The sequence below is a fragment of the Lethenteron reissneri genome, chromosome 12, assembly GCF_015708825.2.
Source record: "Lethenteron reissneri isolate LAM-NWPU_2019-01 chromosome 12, ASM1570882v1, whole genome shotgun sequence".
Taxonomy (NCBI): domain Eukaryota; kingdom Metazoa; phylum Chordata; class Hyperoartia; order Petromyzontiformes; family Petromyzontidae; genus Lethenteron; species Lethenteron reissneri.
This window is the reverse complement of record NC_083790.1, coordinates 12,193,314-12,207,389: the sequence shown is the minus strand read 5'-3', so window position 1 is coordinate 12,207,389 and position 14,076 is coordinate 12,193,314.

Genomic DNA, 14,076 nt, shown 5'->3' with positions numbered 1-14,076 from the left:
AGATTAGCATCATGTGGGAGGAAACCGGGAGAAAACCTGCCATGTGTAAGTGGAGATAAGACGCTGATATTTAGGAATCCACTGCACACGTATTACGTGTCGCTGTGCATCACCTGCCCTTCCCACACACGTTCTGGGAGTGGCCAGTGAGCCAATGGCTCCACGCGCCGGCGACGATTGTGCAGATCGACTCCCCGCCACCAGGGGGTCCTGGTCCTGAAACAACAGCAAACAAAGATTCCCCCATAGCCTCAATGCTAGGTTGGGGCAAGTGCTGAGTTGAAACCACGTGCTGAGTCTGTATGTTTTGCAGAGAGTAGAGTGTGAGCCAGTATATGTGTTTGGGAGCGTGTCTGAGTGTGTGTGTGATAATGTACAAGTGTTTGCGAGTGGGGAGCAGTAGCGTAGTGGTAAGTGTGAACCCAGCGAACCGAGTTCCATTCCTGCTCACGGCCATTATCAGTGACAAATAAACCTGTTCCGGGCCTCCCCTAAGTCAGCCTTAAATGAGTACAGGCAGTCCCTGGGTTCGGGAAGACCCAACTTATGGAAATCCGACTTTATGAAAATGCTCCGATAAATGTAAAAAAAAATTTAGATGCGGAGATGTTTGCATAAGTTACACAAGCGCAAATAGTGCAGCGCGGTGAGGTTGCGGATGAATACCGCGGAGCAACGCATAAGGCGCGCCGCCTTACGCCTCACTCCATCAAAACGCCTTCCTTCACCAAGCCCAAGCTTCACCAGGATTATGGTCAATTGAATTGTTTGGTACCATTATGAAATTGTTTGATATCTATGCTTCGAACTATCTTTTCCCCCATGTTTCTATTGTTAGGTTTTTACTGTATTTACTGTGTGTGTATGTGTGTGCATGTGTGCGTGTGTATGTAAAGTCGAGGCCTAGCCTAATGCACGGTAAAAGAACATTCGGAAGTGACTGCTTTCTGTTAACAATTTTTATTAAAATGTTTCGTGGTATTCATAAACAATTGGATCCAGTATATGTTCCATTAGTTTAGTTAAGGGTAGTGTTATTCGATTAAATGAAAAAATCCAAGCAAGTGCAGAGTAAATTTCGATTTAAAGCTTTCGTGACTGCATGGATTAATTCTTGGTTCTTTCGGTTCTTCACCCGAGGACGGCTGCTTGTGTTGTGGCCGAAACGTCGTGAGAATTATCTTATTTTTTATTTTATTTATTTTATTATTTTCCTTCTACGTGACTTTACCGAAAGAACCAAGAATAAGTGCAGAGTATGTACAGCAATAGAATATAGGTAGCAATAGAAAACAGATGACAGCGCAATACAGTCCGGAGAGAAAACGAACTAGTATTCGGGTAGGGGAGGCACAACTATTTCTTGCTATTGGATTTTATCTTTATTTTAGGGTAAAATTGTTCAGTTACCGACATACGGAAAAGTCGGGTTACGGATCGTTCTCAGGAACATAACCCTTCCGTAACCCGGGGACCTGGACCTGGTGCTGTGTGTAAAACATCAGCACTGGGGAGACTAAGCCAGGTGTGGTGCTGGCCACTCACCCTCTCGTGTGATGTGTCGGCCTTCATAGGTGCTCTCGAACAGCACTTTTCCCAGGTAGCGTTTGTCTGCAGATTGCCCGATATGATATAATCACAACTTTCTGGACCACAGAGGACGAGTGCTGCAGGATTGGAAGGATGCCTAAGTGGTCCCCCTCTATAAGGGGGACCCGGTACTACCAGAGCATCTTCCTCCTCAGTGTGCCGGGTAAGGTCCTGGCAAAAAAATGTTCAACATCGCCCTCTTACCAAACACACTGAGGAAAGGCTTGCAGTGCCCCAGTGTAGTTTCAGGCGGGGTGGTCTACACGGACACAGTATTCTCTGTCTGTCCGCTATAGCAGCAACAGATGCAGCCAAAGCAGCTCCACTTCTCAGGAAGAAATGCGAACTTGGCTTCCGATGAGGTGGACTCGCCGTGTTCATGATGCAGGTGGCGTCCACCTCCGTGAAAACAACCCCTCAGTGTTTAGTGGCAGTAGTAAAGGAAGGCACGCCATAAAGGAGCGCGCGTGACAGAGGGGAGCACAGAAATTGTTATAATAGTTTATTATAGTCATGAATAATGTTACCATCTTCGAAATATTATCGTTGTTTATAAAGTAGAATGCAATGTTGTTCATGTTATCATAGTTTATTGTTCTAGACAATGTTAAGAACGTTAGAAAGGTTGTCAATGTTGATATAGAAGAATGCAATGTTGTTAATGTCGATTTAGTTCATAATACAGTTGACTCGATTATCCGCATGCGATTTATCCGATTTGAGGATTAACCACGCACCTGATATTGACACAAATTAATAACTCATGGATGTTTCCCTTAATCCCAAATTAATAACACTGGTCAACAAAGAAAAAATTCTGGCCTGGACTTTTGCAGCTGTTTTAGAATAATCTCAGGGTGCTGATTCCAAATCTGATCTCAGATTTGCTCTATCACATCTCATTTTTATGCTATTGGCATACCCCATTTTCATTGATTTTACCCGAAATTAACTCTGTCACTTATGATTGCAAGTTGTTGCGAGTCAGTGACTGCTTTAGTGTTAAAATATGGTGCTGTATTTTTAGGATAGTGTGTTTATAATATCATTTAATGTAGATATCCACATTTATTTAATATTTTTCTTCTGCAGGGCGTGATCTAACAATGGCTACAACATCCGAAAGAAGGAAATGCAGTAATGACCCAGATATCTTCTGCTACATCTGTGGCAGCTTCACTTTGCAGGATCAAAGGCGCAACATCAATACCTTTGTCAAGAAGGTTTATCTTGCCTACATTAAAATACGACTTGGAGACAAAGACAAAAATTGGGCTCCTCACAAAGTGTGTAAAACCTGTGTTGAAACTTTGCGATCATGGTCTAAAGGAAAGAATGCTAAGCTGAAGTTTGGTGTGCCAATGGTTTGGAGAGAACCTACAAACCATTTGGATAACTGCTACTTCTGCCTTGTCAATGTAAAAGGTTTCAATACGAAAAACAAACAACACTTACAATACCCAGATATCCCATCTGCCAGACGACCAGTTGAGCACTGTGAGGAAATATCTGTGCCTGTGAGTCAGATCGAATAAATGCCATCTGATGCAGATTGTGATAACATTTCTCTGTTTAGTCAGCCTGAATTGAATGATCTTGTAAAAGATTTGTATTTGCCAAAGCAGTCTGCAGAATTGTTGGCTTCCAGGCTGCAAGAGAAAGGACTACTCAGACCTGGCACTAGTGTCTCCTTTTATCGTAACAGAGAAGCAGCACTGCGAAAGTACTTCCATTCAGCTGGTCAAATTGTTTATTGCAATGATGTTGAAGGGCTTGTTCTCAATATGGGACTGCCCGCATATGATTCAAGTGAATGGAGACTTTTTATTGACAGTAGTAAAAGGAGTTTGAAAGGTGTGTTACTTCACAACAGAAATATATATGGTTCAATCCCAATAGGACACTCTGTAAAAATGAATGAAGAGTATGCCAACATCAAGATTGTTCTGGATAGATTGGAATACCAGGTTCATGGATGGCTAATTTGTGTTGATTTGAAAATGGTTAATTTTCTGCTGGGTCCGCAAGGAGGTCACACAAAATACCCTTGTTTCCTGTGCTACTGGGACAGTAGGGCTACATTAGAACACTGGGTTAAAAAGAACTGGCCATCAAGAATCAGTTTGACGCCTGGTGACAAGAACATCAAGAATGAGCCTCTGGTTGATAGGAATAAAATTGTATTTCCCCCACTGCACATAAAACTTGGGTTAATGAAGCAATTCGTCAAAGCTCTTGATCACACTGGAGACTGCTTCAGCTATATATGTTCAACCTTTTCAAGTCTCAGTGCCGAGAAGAAAAAGGCAGGAATATTTGATGGCCCTCAAATAAGAACACTCATCAGGGATCCACACTTTGTTACAACAATGACTGCGGCAGAGGCTAGAGCTTGGAATGCATTCTCTGATGTGGTGCGGAATTTCCTTGGGAACAGGAAAGCGGACAACTATCGAGAGATTGTGGAGGAGCTGCTCTTGAGTTTCCAAGCACTTGGATGTAGAATGAGCATCAAGGTTCACTACTTACATAGTCACTTGGCCCAGTTTCCAGAGAACATGGGTCACGTGAGCGAAGAGCAAGGTGAACGCTTTCATCAAGACATTAAAGTTATGGAACGTTACCAAGGCCGATGGGACTCAAACATAATGGCAGATTACTGCTGGTCCTTGATGAGAGACATTCCACAAGCTGTATATCGGACATCGTCAAAGAGGTCGTTTATGCAGATGTAACATCACTATTGTGAATGACCTTTTTGTACATATTTTTCTTATCTTCACAATTAAATTCTTACATGGTAATATGCATTCACTAACATTGATATGCAGTCACTCTCACAACTTTGTGCTACGGCTCATGAAATGTTTGTTACATTATTATTGTATATTGTATCTTATCTTATTCTTGTATGGATGTCTGTTTAGCTATTCGTATATGAGCATAAATTTGCTGTTTTTATTGAAAACTCTATATTTGATATCTCAAAAAACTGATGCCAGATTTGGAATCAGCACCCCAAAATTACATTAAAACCGTTGGAATACCTTATGCCAGAAGAAGTGTGTTGACCAGTGTAATCTAAAAACAGTGATACACTTATTCATGGAAATGTTTATTACAAGTCACGTGCTTAAACCGAACAACTATGTGCTCCGGTTAATCTGAAATCCACGTGATCGCCTCTACAGTACAGTAGTTGCATATCTTTACAACAGTTGGCGGAGTTTGATTGATTTTGATTGGCGTGGCTCTGCTTCTGTCCACTTAGTGGGCCGAGCCTTCTGCGCGGGAGCAGGAAAGTTATCACTGAGCATGCGTATGGTTCGGTCGATCGTTATCATTCGTTCTAAAATCAAATACTTTTGTAAAAAAAACAAGATCAATACAATCAACTATTAGTGGTTTTTGGCAAAGAGATCCAAGTAAAATTGATATTTTTGGATGATCCACAATTTTGAATTATCCGCGGCTGTCCTCATCGGCATTAGCACGGAAAATCAAGAGGCTACTGTATTGTGATATATGTTACCATTTATCAATGTTGATATAGTAAAATGCAATGTTAATGGGGGAGAACATACCAACTCCACACGCTCTCTTATACTCACTCTTATATTCACTCACTCACACTCTTGCATACTCACACTGCAGAATAGCGGGCGAACATACATAATCCACACGCTCTGATACTCACTCGCACACACACACGCTCTTACCAAATAAATACATACATTTTGAAAATGTAAAGGTGCAGCCCTGGAATTGCTTGCTCACGTCACTGTTGGTAGAAGGGGCCTCCAGTAGAAGGAGCTCTAGTAGGAAAGCCCTGATCCAGCAGTACATTGAAAATCGCTGTAAATAGAAATGGGTGGCACCCATGAAATCATAGAAGTCATGTTACCGGCTTCCTGGACGACCTGGGACAGCTTTTCCCTGACACTCCCCAACGACTCGCAGTTGATGACGCACTGACAAACGAGTGACTATACCAATATAGTAAAACTTCTCTATTCACGAGGGTTACAGCCGTCTTAAAAAGTCGCGAATCCAGAATTCGCAAATGTAAAAATCTTGTTCAACAGGAAAAATGGAATAAGTTCTTGATACGAGAAGATAGCACTGGGGGGCACTAGCCGCAACACTTTCCCTGATTGCATTCGCCTTATTCTTAATGGATCTCACAGTCGACGCCAAAATGTCACCCCATCACAGACGTACTCTCGAGTTCTAAAATTATGACTGTGCGTTGTTATCAAACACCTGCATCTCCCGAGGAGTCGTCCACCTGAATTCCTCACCATCTCCATTGTCATCAAATCATCATCATGAAAGGGAATAAAAAAACATTGTCATTCGTATTCTTGGTTCTTTCGGTAAAGTCACGTAACTTTACCGAAAAGAACCAAGAAGATGAATCCCTGCAGTCACGAAAGCTTTAAATCGAAATTGTCATAAATTTTCATGAAAATTTTTTTAAAAAATGTTATACTGTTTAGGGAAAACAATTTTTTATTACCAATTGCTTAATTGTGGCAGACAATCATCTGACCCATAGGTGGCAGCCATCTCAAGCCAGAGGACGAGAGGACTGTAGCCGCCCGTTTCATGATGACGCAAATGTTGACTAACCACATGGCATGAAATCCCTGCCCCCACGCTGTACATTGGAGACTTTATAGAGCAGTTAAATTTAAGCCGCCAGGTTCTTGAAAGTGGTAAAACGGGTCAACGCTAGTGCCCTCGGGAATATACGGGGCATGTCAAGAGGTGATCTTTCATTTTTAAATCCTTTATATTAATTTCACTTGCTTGCTTGCTTACTCAAGAAAAACAGAAATGAATAATAAAATGAAACTGATGCCACGCATATAAAGGATTTATAGTGAAAAACTTTGTTTTTACGGGTTAATTTTTTCCTGTTGAACAAGGTTTATACATTCGCGAGCGTTTTCAAGAACATAACCCTTGCGGGTTGAGAGGGTTTACCGTCGATATTTTATCTTGGAAAAAGCCAGTGTTATTGATGAATGCGTCCATTTATTTGTTGTTATGCTTGTATACCACTGCCAACGTAGAAACACCAAGTCATTTGCTGTGCGGTGTGTAGATGAGACCAAACAGTCGGTGTGGTAGACCAAATTTGTTAACATGGGTGAGGGAATGAATCTGACTGCTCACCCTTCATCTAAATGAATCATCGATTGTGCATTTCATATAGAGTACCATCAAAATGCACGACTGCATTCTTCTTCAGGGTCATTTTCAATTATGCGACCCAACTGGGTGGGATCGTGTTGCATCATTTCATCGATTTCAGGCTCAGTCTTGCAGGTCAATGCCGCGCAAAGAACACATTGGAATTTCAAACGAAATCCATGTAGCCTTGGGTCTCATAAAGCCATCCTCATTGTCGATGTGATGGTAATGTCTGTCACTAATGGCTTCTCTAGGCCAGTGGTTCGCAACCGGGGGTACGTGAGGTGATTTATAAATGTGTGAAATTATAGCATACATGAGTCACTGGTGAATAATCACGTATGAATCTGCCAATTGAAAATTACGACGCTAACATTTAAATCCATATCGTAACTTAGAACGATATAAAAGACCTTTCTAAATTCATTAATTATCAACAATGTTGTTTCCAAAAGTAACCAGCGAGCGCGAACAAATGACGTCGTTGATTTTCTATTCGCTTACAAGTTACTGGCTAGTTAGGGATACCTCACCAAATGGAGAACTGGTTAACATATCGAGGTCCATTAGTCAAACATTTATTTCTCAGAGCCATGATAGAGGCCAGGCAAGTGAGGGTAATCGGCTGAAACACAATTCTACAAGACTAATAGTAGCCAGAGAAGGTTGAGAACTACTGCTCTGACAATCGGGTAAATATTTGCCCGACGGACGCGAGGATGACAACACAATGGGGAGGTTAACACGAGGGAGTTTATATTTTGGACATTCGCTAATACATGTATATAGTTTAAAGTGAAATCTTTGGAAGGCTTTAGACCCACGTTATATTGGGCACTTTATTTTACCATTTTGAATGTCATAAGTCACGCTCTGAAAATAAATATCAGCACGGAGAGGTGGGTAGAGCGAGCAGCTGATTGCAAACTGAACGTCTCGTAGTTCCATTATTTTTAAACGAATCTAGACAGAATATAATCAAACATACGAACAAAAATATGCAAACGACACTTAAATTGACGACTTGGTTAAGTTTGACTTCTAAACGCTTAACACTTTTTTCGAGAGAGAAAAAAGTGCTCATTTTGCTAAATAAACATCGAGTGAACCTCTAGGAGGGGGGGGGGGTAACGCACAAATCGATTCTGTGATATTTCCACGAATGTTAGTACAGTAGTAGTTTTCCCGCCAACATATTGTACACGTGAATTTTACTCGTACTTGCCGCTACCAAAAAGTTAGCCCTTAAGCGTCGGGCACAAAGAAAAGAAGAAACTACATACCTGATATAATATATAAATGTAACAATAATATAAGTATAGTAAAGATCTCACTTACCCACCGCGGTTGTTTGTGAGGGCTGGCAGAGTTTGCGATGGCGGCCCTGCCCGCCGATCCTCGGGTGTGGGTGGGTGTGGTGGCTAACACCACGCCCGGTCGCCTTTGTCTCCCCGGTGGCGATGTTTACAGGCCGTACTCATTTGATGCAGAGTCGATCTCAGAGTGTCCCAGGACAACTTCATACAATCGCCACCGGTGTTGGCCGTGAGCGGCAGTCGCTCCCCACGCGCCGCCATGACAGTGCTGCCCCTGCCACGTGGCCCCCACCACGTGGCCACACCTGGGTCACGTGCTCAGGCGGCGTGCGCAGGGCACCGCCTCACGACGATCACTTCGTTGTAGCGTAGCGCCCCTTGTCAACACGGGACGCGTTTGATTGATCGGTCTCCGCTTGTTTCGGGAACATTTTCTCGTGTTGCGAACAAATTGGGCTAAATTCAAATTAGCGCGTTCTAGTAGATTCTAGTGAAGAAGAACGCTCGTTAAGCGAGACGCGCCTGTGTTTGGGAAACGAAACGACGTGAATGCAAATATGCAATGAAACCACACATATACAAATGAGCGATCAAATCACAGCATCCGTGAGAGATAGTGTATGGAAGATGAGTTTGTTGAAGTTGAGCTGCCGGCTCCACTCAATTTTCAAAGTTTCTTTCAGACGACGAAATTGACCCGTGCCCCCACTTGGGCGAAGACAGACCACCTCAGCTTCCTGGAAGCACACTTCGCAACCAATTTCCATGATTTTGACGTGAAAAGGTGTGATTGGGTACAAAAATAATTTCAATGCCCAGCCTAAAACAATGGATGTGACCGCAGCTGAAACGAAACTCATTGAAATGTCACGTGACAAGTTTTTTCTCACGGAAAAGAAAGAATCCGCAAAACCGTGACATCTTAACGCGTGCCTTTTGCAAGTATGTAGTGCACACGTGAGTGAGCGCACTGACTTTGGATGTGACAGCTGAAGAAGGTGGGATGTGCAATGTCAGCCACACCGCAAGATTTTAAGAAACTGTGTCGCATGCCTCAAGCCCACGCGTCTCACTCAACCTGGTGAGTCCAAATTATTGCTTCATCATTTCTTTATCCAAAATTGTAATATTTGTTGTTCTGCAATACCAAAACAAAATGAACGTACATAATATCCTGTCACTTGAATTTTTTTTAATTATTGGTTATTGTCAGTTTAAGAGGAATTTTGTATTAAAATAGGGTCATATTGGAAAATAGTTTGGAAAGTGCTGTTATGTAGTGCGGTTAAATTGCAATCTTCAGAATCTAATATTAATATAATTGATTAATTGCAAATATGGAGGGTATTCCACACAATCAAAATAATCAAGTTGATCTGTGCATAGTCCTAAAAACGCCAAGCGTCCTGCAACAAACAGCACCATCATATGTCAAAAGAAAGAGACCCACGTGAGTATTGAACACTGATGGATAAAATCATAACAAACCGCAGCCAATCGACAGCATACAGAGCAACCATCCCAGACGGCAGACACTTGAGGTAACATCTTGTAATTGTATTTCTCTTGAACAAGAGTAACACGTAATATTGTGAAACACCTGAGCCAGGTCTCTTCTGAAAGAGAGCTACATAGCTCAGTGGGCCTCACCTGGTATAAGTTTATAGTTTTAGTTTTTATAGACTGCCTCGATAAAATATTCCAATTTTTTCCTTACAGAGTCTTGGGATGTGGTTGAATTGCATTGTATTGCATCTGATAGATACCAATTACAATATTGCATTTGATTGAATGGATGAATCTAAGGTTTACACTTAAATGGATGGACCATTTAACATGGTACAGGAAACCAGATTAGCCCTCGCTTACTGGTAATTCTGGACAAACCGTTGCTGACATTGTGCTAGAATGCTACACTGAAGATCGGGAGTTTATCAAATAAAATCTATTGTGTGGAAATGCAGAAGTGGTGGTTCCATAGAGTTTCCCCTCCCAAAAGAATGTGGAATATTGACCACCTTGCTGAGAGCTGCATACAGAATGGAATTTCACCCCATGCTCGTTTAGAGCAGCAAGACTCAGATTTTTCAGTTTATGGCAAAATACGCTTTCATTTATAATTGCAAACATTACAGCTCATTTGCCAGTCCACTGCTGTACAAGGGCCTCCCGTGTCGGTCACAGAGGCGTAGCTAGGATATTTTGCGCCCGGGGATGAACTATAAAATTGGCGCCCCCCCCCCCCCCCCCCCCGTTTAATCACATTTTCCTATTACATCGAATAAGGAATAACAATTAAAATTTTAATGAAACATTGTATTTAAAGAAACAAATGTATAGAAATTATATTACATGGCTCAATCAGTCACTGTCATAGACTGGTTGACATAGTCTACAAAAGATACATTTTTCTTGATTTCACTGTCACAAACTGGTCAATCACGTAATCAAAATCTGTTTTTTCCAATGTTTCTCTTTCAACGCTAAGAAGAGCAAGATCGCTGAGACGATTTTGTCCCATTGAAGCACGCAAATACGACAAAATAATTTTCGATTTAAAGCTTTCGTGACTGCAGGGATTCATCTTCTTGGTTCTTTCGGTAAAGTCACGTAGAAGGGAAATAAAAAAATAATAAAAAATTTAACATAATAAAATAATTCTCACGACGTTTCGACCACAACGCAAGCAGCCGTCCTCAGGTGAAGACCAGGTCTGACTTTACCGAAGGAACCAAGAAGACGACAAAATAAGTTTCAATTTGCTGAACGACCGCTCAGCTTGCAATTGAAACTGCTATTGTTAATTAAATTTTCAGTGAAATTCGCAAATTCGGAAATATGTCGTCTCCATAAAACACAATAAAACCAATAAGATCCAAAGGAGTTTCTGGTAGAACTTCATTCCGGTTACTGAGCAGCATTTTGCAATCTCCAATTTCTGTGAAAAGTTCGTGGCCATTGATGTCGGTGTCATAGAAATGTCTAAAATCTGTGCAATTTCGACGAATTGCATCGACATCTGTGTCGGATAGAAGAGTTTTGACGTCCAGCAGAAATCCAAATTTTGTGTTCAGGTCTTTTAGTCGTAAAAACCGTGTTGACATCTCCTGTTGAAGTCGATCAAATACGCTCTTCATAACGCGCACAATTTCTTCTTCTGCTGAAAGTCCTGCATCTCTTGCCAGTTCTCCTGGCATCTTCCGACGTCGCCTAATTCTTCTGTCCACATCGATCCCCCAGGCTGTGCATCTTGTTTTGGCGTTTTCTGCAGCAACTTGGCTCAAATCATCACGAAGCTTGACAAATTCATGCTCCAATAATTCAAGATCAGTTGCTGCTTCCTTGAAATTCATAGTAGGATCCTATAAGCGCTTCTGAACACGATCATTTTTTCCAAGAATGAAATTCCAGAAATGTAATAAAACCATGAAGTTAAAATTGAATACGCATGCCTGTAACTGTTCTGCATTACTTCTGGTTTCAGGCGTCATAGTTACGTCCTCTGATAATTTATCTAGCAGCCCTACCAGTTCATCCAGTCCTTCATAGATAACTTTAACAGCTTCTGATAGTGCACTCCAGCGTGTTTCAGGCCGTCGTAGTTTCCGCCACCAAAAAACAGCCCAGTGACTAAGGCTGAAAGACTGCGCCTGTCTGTTGTTTGGGACGTTCTTCCATATTCTTAGGTTTTTTTCGGTAAAGTCACGTAGGTAAAAAAATTATAAAAGTAAAATAAAATAAAAATCACGACGTTTCGGAGGCAACGCAAGCTTCCGTCTTCAGGTGGAACCGTCACAGCCACGACAGCTGTATCAAGTAAATGAGAGATTACAAGATCTACCACTCCGTATATATAATGGTTGAAGAGGGGAAGGGCCAAGTACGGCACACTTTTTATTCATATGGTAAGGTGAGGCTTAAGACTAAGAATAGACTGCATAACAAAAGACTGAGCCTTTGTTATGGAGAGGTACGGTTTGTGACTACGCCTAGCCTACATAACAAAAGTGTGAAAAATAAAAAACTAAACCTGGTATAACAAGACTGGCGGTCTATCAATAGCCTGTAATAGTTGTCTGTCAAATAAGATGGTCCAAATAAGTGTAGTTAAATCTTTTTTGCATGGTTAATCACATCTTTCCAATGATTACTCAGTTTGTAACCATCATCACGGTTGAAATTATGTCTGTGTTTGTATATTTGTATGGCTTCGTGTACAAACCTTTGATGGTAGCCAGGAGGTTTGCAGAGCACCTTGGTCTCGGAAAAGACAATTTCATGAGAGCCCACAGAGTTGTAGCAATGATCGGCAACGTTCTTCCATGTAAGTTCTTAATAGGCGTGCGTACCAAATGTAATTACATGACATGTAGGTTGTGTGTGGCTTGGATACATAAACTTTTAGGTTGAGGTGTAGATTTGTGCAATAGTTTCAGGCTGCCGCGCCCACCGCAATACGTTATAATGTAACGTTGTAAGCCTCATTTTGGCGCCCTTTTACCTTGGCGCCCGGGGACATATGTACCCCCCTGCCCCCCCCCCCCCTAAGCTACGCCTCTGGTCGGTCATTTGGGCTGTTCGACCATACTTTACCATGCTGCTCGGTATGGGTTGGGGGGGTACAGGATCTGTTCAGATGTCACTTGTCACCGATGTCAGCCATGGCCAGGAATCAAACTATTGGACCCTGCTAAAGGTAAAAACAATTGCTATAACGTGTTTTTGTTGCAGCAGGAAACCATGAATAGCGAATACTATAAAGACAAAATCGGTAGCACACGGATACCTTGAGTTTGCTATTTCGCAGGTGAGTTCATTGTCACATTCTGTTTGATATGCCGTTGTGCTGACACGCATGTGCGAGATCATATGGATTTGTTTTATTGAAACCATGTGTTTTTATGGTGAATTCCTTATTTAGACCCCACCCTGCGCTCAAGCTGGGCGATGGGTCTTCATCTTCTTTCGCATGGCTAATGTAGACGCAGAGCAACAACTGCAATCTCACATTCAGGTGGTCAAGCCAGACAACCGCGCCAAGAGCAGTGGAGTGTATCATCATCACTGAGATGTCTCTTTCGTATTTGTGGATCGGGCGTTGCATCAGTGTATGCTGTACGGTCTGTTCTGGATGACCACAGTCACACACTACTGGGGAGTTTTTCATTTTCCACTTGTGCATCAGGTATCCAAATCTACTGCCGTGGTTTGTGCAGTGAATACAGTTTAGGGTGGACCATGAGCTTCGTGGAAGATCAAACCCAGGGATCTTCTTGCGTTGGCTCTTTCACAACAAGGCGGTGTTTGTGGGCGATGGTTGAGGGGCATGTCAAATATGCGAGTCTGAGACTGCGAGCGCAAGATTTGAAACGCCTCCTCGTGGTACATTCAGGCAGTGGTGGTGCTGGCCTATTTGGTGGCCCCGAGCAGAAATAATTTTACCCCCACCCCTTCCCTATCTATAAAATCATTGTGAGACGACAGAAGAGATAAAGACAGGAGACGAACGATATGGAAGATGTAGCAGTGTCCTGAGTTCGAGACCCTGCATGATTATACAGTCTGCTCTCCTGTAACGCAGTAGTTGCGTTCCTGAAGAACACCGCGTTTTGGAAAATCGCGTTACAATAAATAATGTACAGGGTGCTTAAAAAAATATTAATACTTGTGAGAATTTGCAACAATACCACAAGAAATGCGCCTCCGGGCTCTGGAGTACACCTGAAGAAGATTCCAGGCATGTATTGACAATGATGGCGAACAAGTGGAGACTCTTTGACTTTTTGAAGCTATTAACATAAAAAATTTGTATCATGTTACAGTGTATTATCCGTTCTTTTTCCCTTAAAAACGATAGTCCCATATAAGTGTTAAAAAAATGTTGAAGCACTCTGTACAATATAGGGTAAGCCACGGTCTGCGATAACACTTGATGTGCGTACGCAGGCTGAACAAAGCCTGAGGCGTGGGT